Source organism: Myxine glutinosa, chromosome 4, assembly GCF_964187855.1.
Source record: "Myxine glutinosa chromosome 4, kmMyxGlut1.1, whole genome shotgun sequence".
NCBI classification, from domain to species: Eukaryota; Metazoa; Chordata; class Myxini; order Myxiniformes; family Myxinidae; genus Myxine; species Myxine glutinosa.
This window is the reverse complement of record NC_136264.1, coordinates 160,157,384-160,174,858: the sequence shown is the minus strand read 5'-3', so window position 1 is coordinate 160,174,858 and position 17,475 is coordinate 160,157,384. Positions and strand designations below refer to the sequence as shown.

General features: G+C 40.8%; 1 protein-coding gene and 1 long non-coding RNA gene across 3 annotated transcripts in view; one reads left to right on the top strand and one right to left on the bottom strand.

Annotated features, from left to right (window-relative positions):
- LOC137425448 (bifunctional heparan sulfate N-deacetylase/N-sulfotransferase 1) overlaps window positions 1-17,475 on the top strand; it is a 276,161-nt gene that overhangs the window by 24,407 nt on the left and 234,279 nt on the right. Inside the window, exon 1 of one of the 2 annotated variants that reach the window (XM_078776673.1) lies at window positions 7,648-7,739. The exons of the other annotated variant lie outside the window; for it this stretch is intronic. The gene's annotated coding sequence lies outside the window, so the exon portion shown is untranslated. Of the gene's footprint in view, window positions 1-7,647; window positions 7,740-17,475 lie in introns of those variants that run through there. 2 annotated transcript variants of the gene reach the window in all.
- The window catches only part of LOC137425450 (uncharacterized), a 33,930-nt gene continuing 31,876 nt past the window's right edge, over window positions 15,422-17,475 (bottom strand). Inside the window, exon 3 of the long non-coding RNA XR_010984124.2 lies at window positions 15,422-16,733. This is a non-coding gene — a long non-coding RNA (uncharacterized LOC137425450). The remainder of the gene's footprint in view (window positions 16,734-17,475) is intronic.

Below are 17,475 nucleotides of genomic sequence, written 5' to 3'. Positions count from 1 at the left end.
CCTGACTATCCCTTCTCCCCCTCCTTCCTTTTGCTTTGATTATTATTTGCCTATTGATTTTTGTCTTTTTGCACTTGTTTTTTGTACTCTGTCAAAGCGCCTTTGGGCTTCTTGAAAAGCGCTATATAAAATAAATGTATTATTGTTATTATTATTAAGTGTCTTTAAAAATACTGAAACACTTAAAAATATCTGAAGAGGCTCTGGGAACTTAAGCAATGGGGTTAATGAGTGAGTGGAGATGCTGGAAAAGGTTTCTTGAAAGTAAAACTACAATCTTGAACTGCAGCTGCAATGGAAAGCTTGTAGGCTAGGTGGGGAATCGAGGTAAGGAAGAGTGTGAGGGAGTAGGAGGGGAGGCGGGGAAACAAGGCAGTGGAGTTGAAGAGGTCTAATTTGTATGCTAGGGGGTTGACGGAGCGTTAAAACGATGGTGAAGTGTTGGCAGCCCAGCCAATAGAGTATAAATCTGAACTAAGGGCTTGCACTAACTTTGGCCACCTGCCATCTCAATAATTTGGACTTGGATTTGTTGCTTATGGAAGTGCAGCATATTTGGTTTTGCTGCTCATGATGTTTTCAGTTTCTTTATTCACTTGGCATTTCTGCTGTCACTGAGGCAGGGTTAATGCCATTGTGATGTTGTTGAGGATTACCTGAGTGCTCATTGAAGGCACACTGCTATGGTCCAAAGCTAGCTGAAGGACAGAATTGTGATATTGCAAAGACGATTAGCATCTGCATTTGGCTTGCAAGCATATCGGCAGGTCTTGAGATTAGGAATTAATGTTTTGGTCATTTGTTTTATTTCTTCTGATCATTGTGGAGGTGGCATGTGATGGATGATGGTAATGTAATTGAAGACCATAGAATTATAACCAGGCTGTCACATTTTTTTTTCACCCGTTTTTCACGTTTTTCACGTTTTTCACGTTTTTCAAAATATTTTTCACGTTTTTCTCGAAATGACTAAAATGTGACTTAGTCTGGTTATAATTCTATGGTCTTCAATTGTAATGGTGTGACTCCTGAGATGCCAATGCAGTGTAGCAATCAGCCACAGATGCCTTTTGAAATCCTAATGTAAGTCTCCAAAAAAAGAAAAACAAATTTGATGAACTAACTAAAAGTTATGTTTTTTATTCATACCCTAGTTATAACTATTGCATTGTAAATGGTCACTTAATTTTTTGCAATGTAGGAATGCTCATGCTTTTTTTTCTTTTTTTTCCTTTATTTTTGTATGCAAGATCGAGGCTCATGAAAGAGATAACATTGATCACACAAAAAGTCAAACCGACACACAGAATATATAATAAGGGGAGCGGTAGACAAGATGGGGAGAGAGGGGGAAGGACACAAACACAACATTTGAGAGCAGGGACATCGAGAGATCTGTGGGAGGGAGAGGGCTTGGGGGCGGGGGGGGGGGGGGGGGGATGAGGCATGGGAAGGGGGGTGGGAGAGGTATAAAACATATGAATTAAATTGAGATTTATTTTGTCATTGATGTCCACATAACACCCCATAATGCCAAAGGGGAAATTTTTTTTTTAGAATTATTTTCAAGTAAGTGAAAAATGAAAAGCTGAAATGTCTTGAGTCAATAAGTATTCATCCCCTTTGCTATGACACTCTAAAGGGCTCATGTGCATCGAATTTCCTTTGATCATCCTTGAGAGGTCTCTACAACCTGATTGGAGTGCACCTGTGGCCAGTTCAATTGATTGGATATGATTTAGAAAGAAACACACCTTTCTATCTATATAAGGTCCCACAGTTAACAGTGCATGTCAGAGCAGAAACTCAACTATGAATTCCAAGGAACTGTCCATAGAACTCTGAGATAGAATTGTGAGGATGTATAGATCTGGAGAAGGGTATCAATATCTAGAGTGTTGAAAGTTCCCAAGAGCACAGTGAGCTCCATCATTAGGAAATGGAAAGAATATTGAGCAACCCAGACTCTTCCTAGAGTTGGTCATCTGACAAAACTGAGCAACCGGGCAAGAAACACCTTGGTCAGGGAGGTGACCAAGAACCCAATGACCACTCTGACGGAACTACAGAGTTCCTTGGCTGAGATGGGAGAACCTGCCGGAAGGCCAACAGTCCCTGCAGCATTTCACAAATCTAGGCTTTTGGGGAGAGCAGCTAGATGGAAGCCACTCCTGAGAAAAAGGCACATGACAAACCAAAAGTTTGCAAAAAGGCATGCGAAAGACTGAGAGCATGAGGCAAAATATTATATGGTCTGATGAGACAAAAATTTAACTCTCTGGCTTGAATGCGAAGCGCTACGTCTGGAGGAAACCGAGCAGAGCTCATCACACATCTAACACCATCCCTACCGTGGAGCTTGGTGGTGGCAGCATTATGCTATGGGGATGCTTTTCAGTGTCAGAGACTGGGAGACTTCTAAGGATAGAGGGAACAATGAATGGAGCTAAATACAGGCAAATCCTTGAGGAGAACCTGCTTCAGAGTGCAAAAGACCTCAGACTTTGGTGAAGATTTATGTTCCAGCACGACAATGACGCCAGGCATACAGCCAAAGCAACACTGAATTGGCTTCAGAACAAGAATGTGAAAGTCATTGAGTGGCTCAGCCAAAGCCCAGACTTGAATCCCATTGAGAATCTGTGCAAAAACTTGAAGATTTCTGTTCACCGACGCTCCCCATCCAACTTGACAGAGCTTGAGCAAATCTGCAAGGAAGATTTGGGAGAAACTCCCCAAATCCAGATGTGCAAAGCTGATGCAGACATACCCAAGAAGACTCGAAGCTGTAATCACTGCCAAAGGCACTTCTACAAAGTATTGACTCAGGGGTTGAATACTTTTATAAATGAAATATTTCTGTATTTCAAATGCGCGGGAAAACACACGCCTTGGCGCGAAGTCCGTTCACCGCCAGCCGCTGAGCGCGAAGCGAGTAGGCCCTCGCTCCTTCCTCGGCCCACGCTCTACGAAGCACTGAGGTCTCTCAGGCGCACACAGCCGTCACAAAGCCAGCACCAACGAATCAGAGAAAGGATGTGTCCACTCCTCCACACAGCCAGGAACAGAGCGAGCACGCGAATGCCACCACCAAGAGCGATCACGAACTGCGACCGCACGCAACCAGAACCCAGCGCAATAAGAGAAAAAATGGCCATCCTCAGACTTTTTGTTCCCCGGTCTTGAATGTCATCAGATGACATCCACGCGTGCTCCAATCAGAGAGTCCGTCTCATTGCTCCATAGTACCAACCAATCATCACCCCTCGGGCGGGGCTTCACACCCCTCCTGTGCCCTTGTGATGACTCGGCTGGTGCCGTCAGTGGCTTTGTTCAAATGTCTGAATCCGGTCAGTTTATTTAATGTTTATAATTACACGCTGTTCGCTTGGCTGGTAGTGTGTGTAGTGTAGTGCCAGAAGGAACAAGGAAAAAAATCACAGAGGTCATTTACATACAGGGGATTTACCCTTAACCCCTAAGCTACATAGCACAAGAGTTACCCACCGTATGGCCACATGTCACACTTAATCCGAACACACGGAGCTGACTTAAGTTACAGGTTTCTTCTTCTTCATGACAGTTGGAGCAGACTACCTATACAATTCTACCTGGCCTAAGGTATTTCAATGCCTATCCCCCATAAATGTAACAATAGTATGATATCTCAAAACGGTGTGGATGAGTTATGACAAAACTATGTGGATGAGTTGGTTAGGTACCAAGAGCAAGTCGATTCGATTTTGGTTCAGGTCTGAATCCAGATCCGGCTTCTCAGTGGAATACAAAACATAACTCTTCAGCCTGGTGGAGGTATGCGCTCTACCTATTGCCATTCTAGGTTTTTAAGCATGGGGATAATAATCACAGCAATTGAAGTCTAACTCCTTTGACAGTGCGAAGTGATGTCACATTGAGGTATTCTGTGAATGTTAATTGTCCCCCGTCGCACCGCGGAGCGAAAGGGGGACTATGGTTTTCCCGTCCGTGCGGACGTGCGTGCGTGCGTGCGTAAGCGAAGGACCGAATTCTAATTTGGTGTGTGGGTGCATCTAGGCATATGGAAGAAGCCTATTGAAAATTGGGTCGCCTCGTCAAAATCCAAGATGGCCACCGCCATGTATGTCTGAACCTTGTGAGCGGAATATCTTGAAAAATAAGCGAAGTACCAACTTCTAATCTGGTGTGTGTGGGTGTATCTCAGCATAAGGAAGAACGCTATTGAAAATTGGGTCGCCACGTCAAAATCCAAGATGGCCGCCACCATATATGTCTGAACCGTGTGAGCGGAATATCTTGGAAAAACAAGCGTTACGCCTAGGTCCCCCGTCGGTGAAGTGATGTGCGTTGACAAAGTGGACGACGCAAGGCGGCCATCTTGGATTTTGACGTGGCGACCCAATTTTCAATAGCGTTCTTCCTTATGCGTAGATACACCCACACACCAGATTAGAAGTTAGTAGTTCGTTTATTTTTCAAGATATTTTTCGCTCACAAGGTTCAGACATATATATGGTGGCGGCCATCTTGGATTTTGACGTGGCGACCCAATTTTCAATAGCGTTCTTTCTTATGCCTAGATACACCCACACACCAGATTAGAAGTTAGGAGTTCATTTATTTTTCAAGATATTCCGCTCACAAGGTTCAGACATACATTGCGGCGCCATCTTGGATTTTGACGTGGCGACCTAATTTTCAATAGGGTTCTTCCATATGCCTAGTTGCACCCACACACCAAATTAGAATTCGGTCCTTCGCTTACGCACGCACGCACGGACGGACGGACGGACATATTTCGCTCACAAGGTTCAGACATATATATGGTGACATATATATGGTGGCGGCCATCTTGGATTTTGACGTGGCGACCCAATTTTCAATAGCGTTCTTCCTTATGCCCAGATACACCCACACACCAGATTAGAAGTTAGTAGTTCATTTATTTTTCAAGATATTCCGCTCACAAGGTTCAGACATACATGGCGGTGGCCATCTTGGATTTTGACGTGGCGACCTAATTTTCAATAGGGTTCTTCCATGTGCCTCGTTGCACCCACACACCAAATTAGAATTCGGTCCATTGCGCACGCACGTCCGCGCGCACGCACGTCCACGCGCACGCACGCATGGACGGACGGACGGATGCACACACGGACGGAGGGGAAAACCATAGTCCCCCTTTCGCTCCGCGGTGCGACGGGGGACAATAAATGAACTACTAACTTCTAATCTGGTGTGTGGGTGTGTCTCCAACCCACTCGCAAATATTATCGACTCTTCCATGTTTTCTGCGTCTACCACTTTGTCAACTCACATCACTTCACCGACGGGGGACCGAGGCGTAACGCTTGTTTAAGGGACATTTACATTTACCTAAAGTTGCATCATGTTTAATATGTTATGAAGGCATCTGTCCATCAGAGGGTGTTCCATCATGTATTCTGTTTTTTCCATTGTACGATAAACTGGTATTGGGGTACACTCGGACTCAATTGTAAAATTATAATTGTCGAATAATTTCTTCAGAGTATTTAAGCTTATTGCCTGCGCATCGTAAGAGCGTGACCAAGGGTTGGCGTCAGGAAGGGCATCCGGCCATAAAAACATTGCCTCAAACAGGGAACCATGATTGTCATGGGGCCCGCAAGGCTAACCCCCGCTCTAGCGGGGAAAATGGCCTTAAAACGATCATTCATCATTCATTCATTCATTTAAGCTTATTGCCTGAAACAAATTGCATGAAATGGGAAGCAATAGAATACATAAGCAATAAAAAAAACTGAAAAAAATCGTAGAAATCAGAAAAATGTCACAATGACTCTGGATTCTAATGATAAAATTGTGAAATTACCATCATGAACAATGTTCTCGAGTGTCACCACAGACAGTTGATTTTGTTTCCTTTTTCACTATTTACGCTTGCTATACAGTACATTCAGAAATGTTGATTCATGAAAATGATACACATTTGCATATTCATAAAATTTCTGCACTTATGAAACATATTCCATCCAAAATACAAAGCCTGGTGTTGGCCTAGCGGTTAGGGTGCAGGCTTGGGATCCTGGGTTCGAATCCCGGTCGATCGCTGAATTAACGCCAGGTGGGTCCAAAATACAGTAGTCATTGAACATCATGACTTCCAGTTTGAGAAGCATTTTTTTTAAGACACACTTTTCATGTAACCTCATGTACGTAATTATTATAATTGTGGATTTCACTGAAAAAATGCATAAAATTAACATATGCCTAATTAGTAAGGTAATAATTAAAAAAACTTAACATATTATGAACACATCAATTACACCATCGTGTTCATTTAATATATGAACTGGTGCATTTAGAACTGGTGCATTTTCTATGAACTGGAACTGGTGCACTGGTGAACTGGAACATTTAAGCCTGGTGTTGGCTTAGCGGTTAGGGTGCCGGCTTGGGATCCGAGGATCCTGGGTTCGAATCCTGCTCGATCGCTAAATTAACACCAGGGGGGGTTGACTCAGCCTGTCATCCTTCCGAGGTCGTCAAATTGTGTACCAGCTTGCTGGGATGAATGATCCCGGTGTGTACCCCAGTTTAGAATAGGTATGTGTATATGTATATGTAATAGGTATGTTTCGAATGTGTACCCCGGTTTAGTATCCCTGCGCATCGTAAGAGGCGACGAAGGGTTGGCGTCAGGAAGGGCATCCGGCCATAAAAACATTGCCTCAAACAGGGAACCATGATTGTCATGGGGCCCGCAAGGCTAACCCCTGCTCTAGCGGGGAAAATGGCCTTAAAACGATCATTCATTCATATTCATTTGTTCATTTAATATATGCACATGCAAATTTTCAAGTTAATCGGACTATCGATGGCCATGATCTGGGTTGGGGAGGGGGTAGGCTTCAGTAACCACGCCCTCCCAGTCAACGAGAGTTCAAAATCTCCCAGTTCAGGTCGGGTTAAAGTCAAAATAGGACCTTTGTTCTCTCTTGTAGGCCCAGCCATATTAGCGTTGGTCGATCGTTACAGGGTTCTATTCAATTTTTTCGTTTAGATTATATTTGTTCCATCTGAAGCTCAAATGTAAAAGTAAAAATATATGCTGTCCTATTTTGATTTCGAAATTTGATCTCGTTTGAATGTATCACTACATACAGGAGGTTACATTAAATGTATCACTACATCAAATATGTCTATTCTCAAATTATGATCACAGATCAGCCCTTCAAATGTATTCCACACTAACAATTCAATAAACAAGCAACTGAGCTATTTTCATTCACCTTAACTTGTACATCGGTTATAAATGACCAAGAACAATTATTGCATTCGCTTATGGCATTCATTATTTTCTTTAATTCCAATTTGCTCTCTTTATTTTCCTTTTTTTTCTTCTTTTTTTTGCATTTTGCATTTTTCTGTTTCTTGGTTAAAATTATCTGTGGTTCAAAGCAGTCTCAGCAAAATCTTTGAGGAAACTATATCAAGCAATTTACTCATGTTTATTGGATTCTGAGTGGTGAAATATTTTTTCAGCAATGTAAATACTTGCTTAATCCCAATTAATTATTGATAACTGATCTCAGCTTAAGTCGATCCAGCTTGTCAGGGTGACCCACTGTCTCTACATGTGGCAAACATTTGGGTAAATAAAATGCACTTTAACACTGAACTTCAGCACAAACGTGACGGCTTAGGTGCGTTGGAGAGACTGAGGGAAGCGACGCTTTGAGGTCATCATCCCAGATGTGAGTGATGCTGTGGCGTTTTCTCGCGAGACACGTTTTTTTTTTTTTTTTTTTTTTAAATTACATTATTATTTAATTAGTTTATTTTAAATTACATGATCAAAATTTTGATCAGAAGATCATGAGGCCGTGTTTTGAATTCGTAGTTGAAACCTGAGTTGACTGAAGTTGAGCAAAAGTTCGTAATGTCGCGATTTGAGGTCATAAATCGAATTTTTGGTATCAAAAAATTTAGTTCGTAAGGTTGAAAGCTTTGTAAATTGGAGTTTCATAAATCAGGATATTACTGTATATATACAGTGCCTTCAGGAAGTATTCACACCCTTTTATGTTTATCTTGCCAAAACGAAGTTTTTGCAAGATGTATTAGTCAGTTTGTATGTTTGTTTTTATCTTGCCAAAACGAAGTTTTTGCAAGATGTATCAGTCAGCTTGTATGTTTGTTTGTTTGTTTGTTTGTTTTTTTGTTTGTTTTTTTGTTTGTGGTTAATCATTTTTTTTTCACGTTTAGATCACTCTGTAGACCACAGTTATTATTGGAAACTCCTGTAACTTCGCATATCAGAGTCCTATAGAGATACCCTTCAGCACACAAAATTTTGAAGGTCAAGGTCAAAGGTCAAGGTCACTTTGCGGTCAATCATGGAGGTCAACGAAACCCTTATTTTTTGAGTAACTTTGATCTTATGATCTCCAAACTTGGTGGGTATATAGGGTGTGGTATGGCGCTCAGCTGATTAGTTTTTGGTGTCGATCGGCCTTGACCTTCAAGGTCATTTTGAAGGTCATTCATTTGTTTGTGGTTAATCATTTTTTTCACGTTTAGATCACTCTGTAGACCACAGTTATTATTGGAAACTCCTGTAACTTCCAATATCAGAGTCCTATAGAGATACCCTTCAGCACACAAAATTTTGAAGGTCAAGGTCAAAGGTCAAGGTCACTTTGTGGTCAATCATGGAGGTCGACGAAACACTAATTTTTTGAGTAACTTTGATCGGATCGTCTCCAAACTTCATGGGAATCTAGTATATGGTCCGGCGCTCAGCTGATTAGTTTTTGGTGGCGATCGGCCTTGACCTTCATGGTTAGCGCTGGAGGTCGAAAATTATTGACCCCAAGGTCAAATTTTGAAATCGTAGGTACCATATCGAGTAATACCTCATATGAATGCCCTTGATGAGTGCTTCCCAGATCTGTAAACAGTTTGACGCTATGACGTCATTTGATGACGTCATGACGAAAAAACGGAATTTTCATGAAAAAATTATTTCCTCAGTTCTCATCAAAATCTTTCAATATTTCATGTGCGTTGGTCATGAAGACATACTATTCACCATACGAAATTATTAAGGTCAAGGTCAAATGGCAAGATACGGTTCACCCTGTGGGTGACATATGTTCTTTTTTTTGTTTTTTTGTTTGTGGTTAATCATTTTTTTTTCACGTTTAGATCACTCTGTAGACCACAGTTATTATTGGAAACTCCTGTAACTTCGCATATCAGAGTCCTATAGAGATACCCTTCAGCACACAAAATTTTGAAGGTCAAGGTCAAAGGTCAAGGTCACTTTGCGGTCAATCATGGAGGTCAACGAAACCCTTATTTTTTGAGTAACTTTGATCGGATCGTCTCCAAACTTCATGGGAATCTAGTATATGGTCCGGCGCTCAGCTGATTAGTTTTTGGTGGCGATCGGCCTTGACCTTCATGGTTAGCGCTGGAGGTCGAAAATTATTGACCCCAAGGTCAAATTTTGAAATCGTAGGTACCATATCGAGTAATACCTCATATGAATGCCCTTGATGAGTGCTTCCCAGATCTGTAAACAGTTTGACGCTATGACGTCATTTGATGACGTCATGACGAAAAAACGGAATTTTCACATTTTGGCAAGATACGGTTCACCCTGTGGGTGACATATGTTTATTTTGTTTGTGGTTAATCATTTTTTTTTCACGTTTAGATCACTCTGTAGACCACAGTTATTATTGGAAACTCCTGTAACTTCGCATATCAGAGTCCTATAGAGATACCCTTCAGCACACAAAATTTTGAAGGTCAAGGTCAAAGGTCAAGGTCACTTTGCGGTCAATCATGGAGGTCAACGAAACCCTTATTTTTTGAGTAACTTTGATCGGATCGTCTCCAAACTTCATGGGAATCTAGTATATGGTCCGGCGCTCAGCTGATTAGTTTTTGGTGGCGATCGGCCTTGACCTTCATGGTTAGCGCTGGAGGTCGAAAATTATTGACCCCAAGGTCAAATTTTGAAATCGTAGGTACCATATCGAGTAATACCTCATATGAATGCCCTTGATGAGTGCTTCCCAGATCTGTAAACAGTTTGACGCTATGACGTCATTTGATGACGTCATGACGAAAAAACGGAATTTTCACATTTTGGCAAGATACGGTTCACCCTGTGGGTGACATATGTTTATTTTACATTTTGTTGTGTTACAGCCTGTGGGGTATTATGTGTAGATCAGTGACAAAAAAATCTAAATTTCATCCATTTTAAATTTAGGCTGTAACACAAAATAATGTGAAAGAGTGAAGGGGTGTGAATATTTTCTGAAGGCACTGTGCAGTGCCCTCCATACCGTAAAATGGGTTGAATAGGGACAGCAAGGTGAATAGGGACACAAACTGAAAAAAAGTTCGGAAACTTTTTTCGCTGAAAATTGATAACCATACTGATTTGTTGATATTTGGGTTGAAGGTGTTTTCTTGTTTTAAAAAAAAGCAACTTATAGTCCCTATTAACCCCATATATGGGTTAAATAGGATTTTTATGGCTGTCCCTATTCACCCCGTTTTACGGGGGAATAGGGACAGTCACTAATACAAAAAAAATAATAATCAAGAAATAGGGACAGTTTGGAGAAACTTTTTATCCCACATTTGTTTTTCATTGGCACTGTGGTTTATATTATGGGTGCATATTATGTGCATCCATCTGAGCTTTCAATTTAGCAATAAGTTGGAAACTCCGGATTGTTTCTTGATTATTATTATTTTTGTATTAGTGACTGTCCCTATTCACCCGTAAAACTGGGTGAATAGGTACAGCCATAAAAATCCTATTTATTCCTATTTAACCCATATATGGGGTTAATAGGGACTATAAGCTGCTTTTTAAAAAAACAAGAGAACACTGTCAACCCAAATATCAACAAATCAGTATGGTTATCAATTTTCAGCGAAAAAAGTTTCCAAACTTTTTTTCAGTTTGTGTCCCTATTCACCTTGCTGTCCCTATTCCCCCCATTTTTACGGTACGTATTGGATAATTGAAGTAAAATTTGTTATTAATTGAAATGTGTAGATGATATTTGCGCACCTGTGAGCAATTACTTTGTGTTGTACCATTGTAAATGAGCTTGCTGTTTGGCATGCAATGTTTCAAAGTATGCTGTCACACTGCTTCCTTGTACTGTCTGCTTTGAACTTCATGAATGTATATTTAATTATTTGGGGCAACTCTGCTTCTACTTTCATTGTCGCAATTGATTTCATCTTCTTGTATGGTCGGCTACACAAGGTAATCTACCCCGACATCATGAACATCATCTCTCTACCCCCCACTTCTTTCACATCCTTGTCTACCACTTCTTTCCACCTCAATTTGTATCTGCCTCATCTCCTAATTACTGCACCCATATCAAAGACCTGCCCCTGACCATATTTCCGTCCTCCCTCTTCCTTCTTGCCTTCTGAGTACAGAGTCCAACCAATCTAAAAAGGTGTTTCGTGACTTTTTTGCTAATGTATCCTCATTAGGCTCACCACCTGCTATCCTCATTAGGCCAAACACCTGAAGAAAGTTGAGGCATTAATATCTCATCCTTATCATTCCAGCTAGGACATAAAAATCATTGCATGAAAATCTAAATAATGGTGCCTTTTTTCCTGTGCCAACCTTTTTATAATCTACATGAATTCAACTTTTCTTGTCCATGAAACATACATCACCACGGTATGAATGGAAGTGCTCATAAACAGCCTGAATGGAATAGGCATGTCCTGCTGATGTATTCCAAATCACTGATTAACTTACTTGAGAAATGTCCAAATAGTGAACTCGGAAATATGTTTGCGTGGGAGTTAATGACAGGACATTATATGTTGTTTCCTGTTTTCAACTTGTAAAAAAACAAAAACCGTTCTGCAGGATTGAGGCTCAAAGAAGTCCAAGGTGACTGAGGGTATGGACTTTCTTGAGAGTCGGGTAGTGAGGATCGAACTCTTCGACATTAAGCAAGGGAAAGAACAAACAGAAAAAGAGGAGGAAAGGAAACACTGCAGCATACAAGAGGGTTTGGTTAACGAAGGGTTAATGGGGGTAATGTTGATTGTGAGTCAACAGGATGGGGTGGGGATATGCAATAACGCACTGCATGCTTGAATCCCTGGAGGGAAGACCGGGATAGCAGGACAGCATCAGTAAGGTGGTTCTACATATGGGAGAAGTGAGCAACAAAGAGTAGGTATATGGAGTCTGCCAGGATTTGAGAGGTTTAACTACGAGTGTGTTTCTGGAAGGGTTTAACCAGGAGTATGTTACTCCTTCTTGGAAAGCTGCAAACATCACTCTTACCCATAAGAAAGGTTCCAAAACGGATCCCCTTAACTACATACCTATCAGCCTTCTCCCCACCCTAAGCAAATTGATGGAGACAATCATTGCAGCCAGCCTCATGCACTAAATATATATATATATATTCTCTAACTTGCTAATCTCTGACAACCAATTTGGCTTTACACCTTGCCATTCCACCTTGGATATGTTACTCAATCTGATTCAGCAGTTGATGGATGGGCTGAACCACAAACAAGAGGTTAGGACCATCTCTTTGGATATTTCTCGAACCGTTGATACTGTCTGGCATCTAACCTTTATTTGCAAGTTGTATTCATGTGGGTGTTTAGGGCCCTCTGCTCAAGTGGTCATCTGATTGAATTTATCAGTGGAAGCAGAGGTTGGCCCTTGAATGTGTCGTTTCCCATGATGTTTCCCTTCATCTGATGTTATTGAAAAGCAACTTTACCGTTCTCCTGTTTACTCCACCATGTACCGAACAATACGTTACACTTGTGAAAGGCTTTCTGCTGCCGTATCCCCTTCGTCGGACCCAGACAAGATAAGCATCTACTCAGCTACTTGAATATGATGTTCAATGCAGGGAAGTCACAAGCTCTCTCAATCTTCAGAAGGATCGGAAATTAAACTATCCAATCCCATTATCTGGGAAGCCACTGGAAGAGGTGCAGCTCTATGATGAATACGCTGGAACTCCTTGGCCTCGCCATCTTCCATAACCTTCCATCTGTGAGGATCATATCACCCTAAAAGTTTTCATATGTCTCAGTTTTCACCCTAAAAAGGTTATGGCATACCATCTTATCTTGGTATGCCATACGCTTTCATCAAAGGCTAGTCACAGTCTCGGTATTCCCCATAGAGGTGAGGCATTTCTGAGCCACACAAAGATCACAACGATGTACAAGGATTTCATACAGAGCTCCACACTTTCGACTGGTACTTCTGCTTTCCACCCGACTGGTACTTCTGCTTTCCACCTGACTGGTACTTCTGTGAACCAATTGCTCTTTGTCATTCAGCTCATCCATGAGCTTAGATTCTTGCATAATAATATAATTTAGAGGGCACAATACTGTATACTTTCGTATATTTTCGTTTGCCTTAAAGCATGCGCATCCAATTTTGCAGTGTGGAGTTTATTATTCTTATTCACTTGAACCAGCACATCTACACAAGTTTATTTCCTATCTTGGTGCACTGGAGTTATCACACCTGTAGTGTTATCACTGGTGTTAAAACAAAACCGAGGCAGAAGGAAAGCATTAGTTTGGTTAACAACCGCTGCTATTTGTGTGTGGATTCATGGCTGCAGATTCATGGCAGGCAAATGCTTATTTTCATTTTTCTAGCATCAAGTGAGGCCATGCTTCATATTCCTTGCAGAAGGTTAGCTTAAAAATAACTTAATGTTGAGGCCATTAATACTGCCTAAGGGTTTACTGTGATCACTTAACGACTTGCTTTTATGGTCAAATAAATGTAATTGTCTGAAAGGAAGATAGAACAATATCTTAAGTACAGTATACAAAAAGAGGCTTATGCTCATCCTAATGAGAGAGGATGGAAGGTCAACACACTAATAATGGAGTGGTAAGGAACAGGTCGAGATGGGACAAAGATGAAAAGGGAAAGCAAACGCATTAAATATTATAAGATTGTATTGAAGACAACATCCAGGGTTGTCAGCTGCTGCCCTCCTTAACGGACTGGAATAAAAACAGCTTAATCATACAAACTCGGTGTGATGCAAGTGCGTTGAATGTTTAGACGTGACAAAGAGCTTTTGAATGCAAATTATATGCAGGTTTAGATATTTCCAAAGCAGTTTAACCCCAAAAAACCAGCCCTATTTGAACGCCTATCTTTTGCACATATAAATATCCAAATTCCTTATTGATGAATGCATATACAACCAATTCAGTAGGTTTCATGAACATTCCATATTTGCTTCCTTTGAACATCATTAAAAAGAGAAAATGAAGAATCAGATGAGCAAGTGGATAAATGAGGGTAAGCAGAATAAACGTGTACGAGGAAAGACCAAAGACAAAAATGGAGACTAGGGAAAATAATGTGGGATAGATATGGTAAGTTACAGAGTATAAATTATTTGGATAAGGGTTTGTGAGGCTCTGCTATTCATGATTCATTCCAGCACCACTTCAAAGCTTACTGGCATGCAATGGGGGTGAAAAAAAGCTTAAGCTTCAGACTAGATCCCACTAAGATAGAGAGTACAGTTACTGCATCACATCAAAGCAGAACTAAAATACATGAGCAAGAACAGCTGGGATTGGGATATATTTAAGATTAGAAAATTTTGTTTTCCTACTCTTGCTGCTTTTTGATCTTGCTTCTCCCTCTCTTTATTACAGCACTCCACTTCAATCCTTTAAATTTCCTGTTTACTTATACGTATGGCTTAGCCCCGTTGTAATCCCTGACTTTTTACCTCTGCCACTGAGAGTGGATGGAGGTTATATTTTCACCCCTGCATGTCTGATTTGTCTGTCTGTCTGTCTGTCTATGAGCAGGATATCTCAAAAGTTAGAGATGGATTAAGATTAAAGTGGACAGTTTGGGTGTGCAACAAGGACAAATTGATTTGATTCAATGAAGATCTGAATCCAGATCCAGATACGATAGTTTTTTTAAATGTATTAAGTGATGATTCTTCACCATTGAGAGGTGCGGCCAAAAAACAATACTGTATAAAGCACAATATTTCAAAAGGTTGTGAACGGATATGACAAAACTAGGTAGATGGGTCGGGTAGGTGACAATAACAAGCCGATTAGATTTTGCTTCAGGTCTGGATGCAGATCTGGCCCGTCAGTGGGATACAACATGTAAACTGTTCAGCTGGGTCGAGGTATGCGCTCTACCAAGTGCCAATGTAGTCCTATGCTGGTTCAAAGCTTGGACCACCAAAATAAATACAAAGAAGACCTCACAAACTTTAGTTCTTCAGTGCCCTCCATAAGCATTGGAACAGTGAAGTCAAATTTGTTATTATTGCTATATACTCAAGAAATTTGGATTTAACATCAAAAGATGAATACGAGGCAAGAGTACAGAAAGTGAGCTTTTATTCCTTGGCATGTACATGCATACATGTTTTAACATTGTAGAACAACAACACTCTTTATGTTCAGTCCCCCCCTTCCCTCATTCCAGGTAAGCATATGTATTGAACCAATGACTGACAGGTGTTTCTTGCTGCATTGATTGTTCGGGCATAAAAGAGCTGTGCATGTCTAGTCTTAGTTTTAGCCTTTGCTTTTGACTTGGGAGTCATTAAGCATAAACCAACATGCGAAGACCAGAGAACTGTCTATGAAAGAAAAGCAAGCAATTTGGAAGCTGAAAGAAACTAAGAATTGAATTAGAACCATAGCACAAAAAATAGGCATAGCAAATACAACTATTTGGAAAATCTTGAAAAAGAAGGAAACCACACATATTCTTAGCGCAATATACAATGGCCAGGCCGGCCAAGGAAAACCACTGCAGTTGATGATAGAAAAATCATCAGAGCTGTGAAGAAAAACCTTGAAACAACTGTCAGTAACATTACCAACAACCTCCAGAGTGCAGTGGTGAAAGTATCACAATCTACCATTCACAGAAGACTTCAACAGCAGAATTACAAAGGCTACACCACAAGATGAAAACCTCTCATGAGCACCAAAATAAAAAGGCAGGATTAGAATTTGCCAAGAAGTACAGAGGTGAGCCAGTACAGTTCTGTAACAAAGTTTTATGGACAGATGAGACCAAGATAAACCTTTACCAAAGTGATGAAAAGGCGAAAGTGTGGAGAAAGGAAAGAACTGCAAATTATCTAAAGCATACTACATCATCTGTGAAGCATGATGGAGGTAGTGTCATGGCTTGCGCATGCAAAGGCTGCCTCTGGAACTGGCTTACTTATCTTTATTGATGATGTGAAGTGCCCTCAGAAAGTATTCACACCCCTAGACTTTTTCACATTTTGTTGTGTTGCAGCTTGAATTTAAAATGGATCAAATTGAGATGTTTTGTCGTTGGTGTACATACAGTATAATACCACATAATGTCAGTGGAATTTTTTTTTTTAGAAATCATGACAAAATAATTAAATATTAAATACAGAAATATCTAATTTATATAAGTATTCAACTCCCTGAGTAAAAACTTCGTAGAAGTGCCTTTGGCAGCGATTACAGTTTCGAGTCTTCATAGGTATCTCGAAGCTGTAATTGCTTACAGATTACAGCATTGAGTCTTCATAATCTTCTTCATAATTCCTTGGTTGATGATTGCTTCAGATTGGTCTGTATCAGCTTTGCACATCTGGATTTGGGGAGTTTCTCCATTTCTTCCTTGCAGATTTGCTCAAGCTCTGTCATGTTGGATATGGAGCGTCAGTGAACAACAATCTTCAAGTAATTCAAAGAAAAATACAATTTATTTTTAGTTGTAATAAAAATATTACAAAAAATGTTGCTATATTCTTAAGAGTTCATGGAAATCCCGAGAAAGTGGTTTTTCATTTCATATTACAACGTTTTTTTATCATATCTATTTTAATATGATCAACAATAAACTCCTCCCTGTCTACAGGCATCGTCCCACCATCCCTCAAAATTGCTGCTGTTACCCCCATTCTAAAAAAACCTGGTCTAAACCCTGACACCCTAAATAACTTCAGACCCATCTCCAACCTACCCTTTCTGTCAAAAGTTTTGGAACGCGCTGTAGCCGCTCAACTCAAACATCACCTCTCTGCCAATAACCTGTATGAAACATTCCAATCCGGATTCCGCTCCAACCACAGTACTGAAACTGCTCTCCTCAAAATCACCAACGACCTTCTCCTCTCCTCTGATGCTGGCAACCTCAACATTCTCGTCCTCCTCGACCTCAGCGCTGCCTTTGACACCATCGATCACACCATCCTCCTCACCCGACTTGAATCCACCTTTAACGTTACCGGCACTGCCCTCTCTTGGATAAAATCATACCTCTCTGACAGACGCCAGTTCATCTCCATCAATAACTGCAAATCCCCCACTGCTCCCCTCCCCCAAGGTGTCCCCCAAGGTTCAGTTCTTGGCCCCTTCCTCTTCATCCTTTACCTGTCC